This window comes from Bubalus bubalis, chromosome 2 (genome assembly GCF_019923935.1).
Source record: "Bubalus bubalis isolate 160015118507 breed Murrah chromosome 2, NDDB_SH_1, whole genome shotgun sequence".
NCBI lineage: Eukaryota > Metazoa > Chordata > Mammalia > Artiodactyla > Bovidae > Bubalus > Bubalus bubalis.
The window spans coordinates 144,423,220-144,432,433 of NC_059158.1; the positions used below are offsets into that span (position 1 = coordinate 144,423,220).

General features: G+C 39.9%; 1 long non-coding RNA gene across 1 annotated transcript; it reads left to right on the plus strand.

Moving 5' to 3' along the window:
- Positions 1-6,454: 6,454 nt before the first annotated feature.
- On the plus strand, positions 6,455-8,914 carry LOC123328559. Its single transcript, XR_006543457.2, has 2 exons — positions 6,455-7,903; positions 8,660-8,914. It is a non-coding gene; the product is annotated as an uncharacterized LOC123328559 (long non-coding RNA).
- Positions 8,915-9,214: the final 300 nt, after the last annotated feature.

The following is a 9,214-nucleotide window of genomic DNA, read 5'->3' on the forward strand; positions in this document are numbered from 1 at the left end:
TTGCAGGCAGATTATTTACTGTCTGAGCCACCAGGGAAGCCCAAATATAATGTAAGTACTATGTAAATAGTTGAAGATGAGTGGCAAATTCAAGTTTTGTTCTTTGGAATTTCATGGATCTTTTTTTCAAATATTTTCCATCCTTCAATTGAATCAATGGATATGCAGATATGAAGGGGTGACTGTATTTCCTTCTCTCCAAATATCAAATTCCTAGAAAATATATAAATATTATATATCAAATATATAATTGATATAAACATACCAAATATATAATTTAGTTTCAAATTAAGTTCACCAGTTTTTTTATTTGTTGGATTTTGCTTTAACCTGTCATGTAACATACTGCCATGAGTCTTTGGATGTGGCATCCAACCAAAAAAGAGCTGCACATTGTCACTCTCTGTATGAGAGGTATAAATATGTAAGGTGACAACGTTTTTGTGGACTATTTTCACAACATGATAAATGGCATTATAAATATTATTTATGATTTAAATATTATGTATACATTATAGATCATCTCCATATCAACAATTACGTAAAAGGAACACTAGGAAATAAAAATTTTATAATGTTCTTATGCAGTGCTTAAGTGATTGAATGTTTTATCTGAAGAGCTATGATGTAAAAATTAGAATCAAAGTTTTGCTCTTTGACTGCATGGGTTGTAACCCATAGAAAATGAGGAGTAAATTGTTTGATCAGGATCTTGTTAGTTTAAGAAGCAAAAAATTTAAGAACCAAAATATGCACACCATTAAAAATACTAATTCTGAAAATTATGTAGCTAAAAATTAAATCACCCGGTCCAGGGTACATGCTTGGTGTTGTATATTCTACAAGTTTGGACAAATGTATATATTCACTTTTATAGTATCAGAATTTTCATTGTCCTAAAAATCCTCTGTGTTCTACCTATTCATGTCTCCCTCACCCCAGCCCCTGATCTTAGTATTTTTCAAATGCTTCCTGGAGTTGAGAGCAACAGTCCCTTATGCTCTGTAATAAAATTGATAACACCATGGACCTGGCTCTATGCTAAGCCCTCTGCATGCATTCTCTTACTGCAGTCTCTCCATATACCCTGAGACAGTTACTATCATTATTCCCATTTTATACATGAGAACCCTAAAACATATATAGTGAGGCTGAAAACGTTGCCTTTAGAAATGACCCTGGCTCCACAGCTGAAGCACATCAAGGTGACCGTGGGCTAGGTCATTGCCTAAGGTAGAATATCAAAGGGGATGGAATCTTAAACCAAGAGCCTTTGAATCTGTTTGCTTGCCAAGCTGTTCCTCTGGTCAATGTCAGGTAACTGCGTGCTGGGAAGTTCATGTAGGGTGAGTCCTAAAGCCACTTCCACTAGGTAAGGTTTAAGTCACCTGATGTACCTCCATCAACATTTGTACATGAGATTTAGTTTGAATAGACATTAAGACCAAGCTTACAGGAAACAAATGTAACCTAACACAGATAGATGAAGAATGGGGTAAGGGAACCTTCTTTTTTCCTTGGGATAAGGAGATGGCATGGCTGGAACACTGGGGTAGTTCATGTGCTGCTGCTGCTGCTGCTGCTGCTAAGTCGCTTCAATCATGTCCGACTCTGTGTGGACCCCATAGATGGCAGCCCACTAGGCTCCTTCATGTGCTGATTGTATTTAAATAGCCCTTTGGTTTCCCTGGTGGCTCAGAAGGTAAAGAATCTGCCTGGAATGCAGGAAACCTGGGTTCAGTCCCTGGGTTGGGAAGATCCCCTGGAGAAGGAAATGGGAACCCACTCTGGTATTCTTGCCTAGAGAATTCCATGGACAGAGGAGCCTGGTGGGCTACAGACCATGGGATCGCAGAGTCGGACATGACTGAGTGACTAACACTTTGAAAAAAAAAAAAAAGAACAAAAACTAGTGCTTACTCTTTCTTCTCCTGGAAATACTGACAATATTCTTTTTTTATCCCAGCAGATGAGGTTTCCGCTCCTAACTCCAATTCCCAAAAGTGGTATCTAAGAATGCTCTCACTTTCTGCACCAGAAGAGTTGCTTTGTGTCTAAAAAGCCCTAACTCACTGGACTCCAAAATACATGTAATCATAAATAGACAGTTTTTATCAGCAAATGCAGGGTGAGCAATCATCCTGGCTTGCACAAGGCTGCCAGGTTTGGCATTCTACATTCCACTTTTGGGGAAATACCTCAGTTCCAGGCAAACTGGTAGGGGTTGTGGATCATCCCACAATGAGTGTGTGCATGCTAAGTCTTTTCAGTTGTGTCTGACTCTTTGCAACCTTATGAACTGTAGCCCACCAGGCTTCTCTGTTCATGGGATTCTCCAGGCAAGAATACTTGAGTGGGTTGCCATACCCTACCTCCAGGGGATCTTCCTCACCCAGGATCGAACCTGTGTCTCCAGTGGCTCTTGCATTGCAGGCAGTTTCTTTACTGTTGAGCCACTGGGGAAGCCCTATCCCACAATGGCAACCTCCTTAATATTATTCTAGGGATGCCATCACAGAAGAGAATACTTCTGCAGTGTATTCACACATATTTGCTGCTCCCTTTTCCAGCTGTTGTATAAATGCTCATGGAAACTTCCCCTGGTCCTGAAGGATCTCAGGGCCTATACCTTTCTGACACGCCTATGAATTAGGTGAGGAGAGACTGATTTCCTGCAGGTAGTTTAGAGCCGGAGCCAATTTTCAGGATAACTCACTCTCTTGCCTCCTGAGACATTTATACAATGGTGTGATTCCCATGAATGCATTTGTGTTACCCATGGGTGTAAATACCTGTTGGTTCTTGGAAAATTTGAGTTCTCTCAGAAGGTTGTGAAAAACCTTAGCTGCATGGCGGTTGCAGGCAACTGCAATCTTTCCTAATGTAATATGGAAATTATTGTTGATATTTAATGACAAGGCTTTTCCTGAGGAAGAATGAAGAATGAGAAATTCTACTTTCCTCCCTAGCATCCTGCTTCCCTTTCCTTCCTAAATATGTAATTCCACAAAGGTAATTTTTTAATCTCATTTCTGAGGCAAAGAGCATTGTTATAGTTAAGAGTCAAAATGTAACCAGTTGAAATCTGATATTTTCCATCAGAGGAGAAAAAAAGTCTATGGATTGGCTAAGAAATGAAAATCCCATTTTAATAAAATTCTTTTAAAAAAATCAATGCCATTAAAGGCAATTACTGAGCATATTTCGTTTTAATGTAAATCCTTTCATTTATGGCTAATTTCCTCTTGTTTTTGTGGTAAGGTGTAATCAGGACTTAATACTTTTGCTTTCTTCTTATGGGACTAGACTAAGGCAACACTTTTAAGGAAAGCCATTATAAGCATCTCCACCTTGATCCTTGGTGCTCAAGTTACTGGTGTGAAGTGTAGCTGAATGTTAAAAGCAGATGTAAAAGCACTAAACATTAAGTTAAGGGTAAATGATAGAGGAAAGAATAGCGAAGAGAGATAAGAAAACCTTCCTAAGTGATCAATGCAAAGAAATAGAGGAAAACAATAGACTAGAGATCTCTTCGAGAAAGAGATACCAAAGGAACATTTCATGCAAAGATGGGCTCAATAAAGGACAGAAACGGTATGGACCTAACAGAAGCAGAAGATATTAAGAAGAGGTGGCAAGAAAACACAGAAGAACTATACAAAAGAAGATCTTAATAACTCAGATAACCACAATGGTGTGATCACTCACCTAGAACCAGACACCCTGGAATGCAAAGTCAAGTGGGCCTTAGGAAGCATCACTACAAACAAAACTAGTGGAGGTGATGGAATTCCAGTTGAGCTATTTCAAATCCTAAAGGATGATTCTGTGAAAGTTCTGCATTCAGTATGCCAGCAAATTTGGAAAACTCAGCAGTGCCCACAGGACTGGAAAAGGTCAGTTTTTATTCCAATCTCAAAGAAAGGCAATGCCAAAGAATGTTTAAACTACCACATAATTGCATTCATCTCACATACTAGCAAAGTAATGCTCAAAATTCTCCAAGCTAGGCTACATCAGTATATGAACCAAGAACTTCCAGATGTTTAGGCTGGATTTAGAAAAGGCAGAGGAACAAGAGATAAATTGCCAACATCCGTTGGATCATCAAAAAAGCAAGAGTATTCCAGAAAAACATCTACTTCTGCTTCATTGACTAAGCCAAGCATTTGACTGTGTGGATTACAACAAACTGTGGAAAATTCTTCAAGAGACAGGAACACCAGACCACCTGACCTACCTCCTAAGAAATCTGTATGCAGGTCAAGAAGCAACAGTTAGAACTGGACATGGAACAACGGACCGGTTCTAAACTGGGAAAGGAGTATGTCAAGGCTGTCTATTGTCACTCTGCTTGTTTAATTTATATGCAGAGTACAATCATGTGAAAAAATTGGCTTAAAACTCAACATTCAAAAAACTAAGATCATGGCATCTGGTCCCATCAATTCATAGCAAATAGGTGGGGAAACAATGGTAACAGTGACAGACTTTATTGTCTGGGGGCTTCAAAATCACTGCAGATGGTGATTGCAGCCATGAAATTAAAAGACGTTTACTCCTTGGAAGAAAAGCTATTGAAAGGTTGTTGTTGCACGCAAAGACACTGGGATTCTTGGCCCCCAGAGGAGAAGAATTCAATCTGGGGCCAGAGATGAGGCTTGATTACTCAGAGCTTTTGTGTAATAAAGTTTTATTAAAGTATAAAGGAGATAGAGAAAGCTTCTGACATAGGTATCAGAAAGGGGCAGAAAGAGTACCCGCTTGCTAGTGTTAACAATGAAGTTATATACTCTCCAATGAATCCAAAGAATGTCTGGAGGTTGTAAAGACCTCACCAGACCTACTCCCATAATTTACATTTTAAGATAACAGAATTAGCCAGAAGGTTTAATCCAGAGACTGTCCTCAGGCAGGATACATCCTTGTAAAGACCAGGTCTACTCCCATAACTTACATTTTAAGATAACAGAAGGTTTAATCCAGAGACTGTCCTTAATCCAGAGACTGTCCTCAGGCAGGATACATTATTGTTATGTAATCCTAAGGAATGTAGAGAAAGAAAAAAGTTTGTCCTTTCTTCCTCCTTGAGAATTCCAGACCCCTCTCTCCTTGGGGACCCCTAGACTCCTTATCCAGAGAAGGCAATGGCACCCGACTCCAGTGTTGCTTGGAAAATCCCACGGATGGAGGAGCCTGGTGGGCTGCAATCCATGGGGTCGCTAAGAGTCGGACACGACTGAGCGACTTCCCTTTCACTTTTCACTTTCATGCATTGGAGAAGGAAATGGCAACCCACTCCAGTGTTCTTGCCTGGAGAATCCCAGGGACAGGGGAGCCTGGTGGGCTTCTGTCTATGGGGTCGCACAGAGTCGGACATGACTGAAGCGACTTAGCAGCAGCAGACTCCTTATCAACCTGCCTAAGAAATGACTCTCTCACTATGACCAACCTAGACAGCATATTAAAAAGCAGAGACATTACTTTGCCAACAAAGGTCCATATAATCAAAGCTATGGTTTTCCTAGTAGTCATGTATGGATATGAGAGTTGGACCATAAAGAAAACTGAGCACTGAAGAATTGATGCTTTTGAACTGTGGTATTGGAGAAGACTCTTGAGAGTCCTTTGAATCTCAAGGGGATCAAACCAGTCAATCCTAAAGCAAATCAGTCCTGAATATTCATTGGAAGGACTGGTGCTGAAGCTGAAGCTCCAATACTTGGGCCATCTGATGAGAAGAACTGACTCATTGGAAGACTCTGATGCTGGGCAAGATTGAAGGCAGGAGGAGAAGAGGATGACAGAGGATGAGATGGCTGGATGGCATCATGAACTCAATGGACATGAGTTTGAGCAAGCTCTCGGAGTTGGTTCATGGACAGGGACGCCCTGGCATGCTGTAGTCCATGGGGTCACAAAGAACTGGACACAACTGAACAACTGAACTGAAGTGATAGAGTGGGGTGATTCAGTTGAGTCATTCATTGGAGTTTGAGTCGTTGAGTATGTGCTGGGTGCTGTGTGCTGAGCTCAGACTACACGGGATTACAAAGCTGAACAAGACATAGCTTGGCTCCAAGAAACTTAGACCATCATGAGTACGTCCATGTTTATCTAATGCAGAAATGGAAATAATATGGCAGACTTTAAAATTAAAGCCAATATTTTCTTTTGGAGTATAACTGTTTTAAAATGTTGTGTTAGTCTCTGGTATACAATAAATTGAATCAGCTATATGGATACATGTATCTCCTCACTCTTGGACCTCCCTCCTACCCCTCTATCCCAAACATCTAGGTCAATCATGATTCAAAAGGACACACATATCCCAATGTTCATTGCAGCACTATTAACAGTAGTTAATGGAAGCAACCTAAATGTCCAATGGTAGATGAATGGATAAAGATGTGGTACATATGTACAATTACTCAACCATAAACAGGAATGAAATTGGGTCATTGGTAGAGATAGACCTAGAGTCTGTCATACAGCATGTCATAAGTCAGAAAGAGAAAAGCCAGCATTTTTGTTGTTGTAAAATGGTTTTATGTTTAGAATCAATTTTACTATTAGGTATATTTTAAAATCAAGTCCTTTGAAACATCTCCCCGTTGTGAAAGTTGGTTTGGTCTGGGCTGCTGGAGCGAAGGGCTCCGAGGATTCAGGGTGCGGAAACTGTTGGCATGCCACCTGACTCTGACTCACCTCCAATTAGGCAATTAGTCCCACATTATTTGAGTACCCAATTTACTTTTACATTTTAAAGTTGTAAAATGCATAATGATTTTTTTCACTTCCTAATTATGAGTAATAAAAATTTAAGGGAATATAAAGTTTAACTTGTCTGTTAATTGAGGGGAAAGAGCCATTCTAAATCAGTCAAGAACAGAATGGTCACCGAAGAAACACAGAAGAAACTGCCCGTGAGGATCCCGTTTGCTATTTTAATTAGCGTCTGTCAATTAGAAGCGAATGACAGTGGGGAAGGAATCCTGATTAATGAAATCATCATCCCAAATTGAAAGGGAAGGTCAAAAAGAACATGATGTCTCATTCGACTTCATCTTGAGGGTCTGACACACAGAAATTTTTCGAATCCTCTTTCAGACCTCAGGAGACTAGGCTGTTAATATGACCACTCAATTAACTCTGGGTATAATTAACTGCCTGCCTAGCCCTGCCTACCACCAAAACTCTCTGTCAGCAAGATTAGTGCAGCTGGCACACGTGAGGGGGCTGACATGGTTTTCTCTCCTGCACATTGATGGAGTGGGGACCAGGGAGAGGACATTACAAGTCACCACTGCATAGAGGACGTGGCTGTTCCTCTATGATTTGTCCAGAGCAGGCAGGGGACCTGTGAGCATATTAGCTGCTGTTTGAACAAATTTCGCAGTGCTCTAGGCCAATTTCAGCAGCTAGTTTGGCAGCTAAACTAGTCCAAGTCATAAAAGGGGAGGCTTCTAAAGCACATTCAGTCACTGAGAAACAGCCAACCCAGTTTCCAACCAATAACCCCTCCTGTGAAGTTAGTAAGCAGGGCATCTGTCCTCCGTCTTAACAAACAAGGCACAGATGCCAATCGGAGCTCAGCCAGGCTCCACTGAACACGGCTTGCAGGCCACTCTCAAGGCCCTCCTTTCTTCAAGCTCAGCACAAAGCAAAAAATCTTAATTTTTATCCATCAAAATTTTGCTTATTGAAGTGATGCCCTGGTTGGAGGAATTGATGATTTCAGTGATAACATTTTTATGACAAGAGCCTCACTCTGTGTCTCGTGACCCTCCATCCCCAAAATCTTTCTCTAAGAGTGTAACATCTAAGGAGAAGCATTCACTGTAAACAACATTAAAATGGCAATCATTTGGAAATATCTAGATGAACGATGAACACTTTTGAGGTCAGAAGTAAAACTGTTTGGAAAATGTTAAAAGAATCGTAAACATACAAGTGATTAGTATTTCTGTTTGTATTACTATCTTGGTCATTTACAGATGCAGTCAAGGCCTTTTAGTTATTGTCAGGATAACTGAAAACATTCTAAAACAAAAATGGTTCAATGGTCATCTCAGTGGAAATAAATATGAAAATTGTAATGTAGGAGTCCTATTCATTGAAATGATTTTGTTTTTAAATTAATAGGAGAGAGTAAGAAGAGAAAAAGGATGAAATGAGCAATCAAATGATAGAATAAATCTATTTTAAAACATGAATATGTGGAGAAATTTACATCATTTATCAATACCCAAACTCCACTGAGACCAACTGCTAAGGAGAATTGGTGGGGTGATGTCTAGAAGTACGAATATGAAAAAATAAGAAAATTGAAAAGAAAACGCTTCCTCACAGACACAACAAATTCTATTTTTGACTAATTTTTTTTAATGTGTTGAAATTCAATTGACCTGTAGCATGGTATTAAGGCCAAGTTCTGGAGTGGGACTGTCTCACTGCCAGTCCCTATTCCATACTTATCAGCTCTGTGACTCCAGGCAAGTTACTGAACCTCTTCGTGCTTTGCTGTTCTCACCCATAGAATGTATATGATAGTAACAGTCCCTATTTCACAGGGTTGACTCTAGAATTCTACAGGCTAATGTGTGTGAAGCACTTAGCACAGTCCTCCATTAATGTTAGCTTTTTCTATTTTATTCAGTCTGGAACTGATGGAACCTTGTAAATCCTGAAACTCAGGACGAAAAACAAAGCATGTGGCTGCTGCTGCTGCTAAGTCGCTTCAGTCATGTCCAACTCTGTGCAACCCCCTAGATGGCAGCCCACCAGGCTTCCCCGTCCCTGGGATTCTCCAAGCAAGAACACTGAAGTGGGTTGCCATTTCCTTCTCCATACATGTGGCAGTAGCTATGCAACTCTGCGAATATAATAAAAACATTGACTTGTATACCCTGAATGTGTGAGTTGTATGGTATGTGAAATACATATCAGTACAGATCTTACAGAAGGAAAGTAAGGTAAGGAAAAGCTTTTCCTTCCTTTTTCTAGTAAGAGTTTTCTCATGTGAATGTAATGAAATGATGGAGTCCTTATTACTTTATAGAACAAATGTAATTTTCCTAAATCTGAATTTCAATGTCTCCTTCATCTGTGAGGGATAACTGAGGTTGAAGTATTTTGAACCAGTGTTTGAAATAAAATAAAGACATGTACAATAGAATTGTGGAAATAAACAGAAGCTGTTTAGTCAGAGATC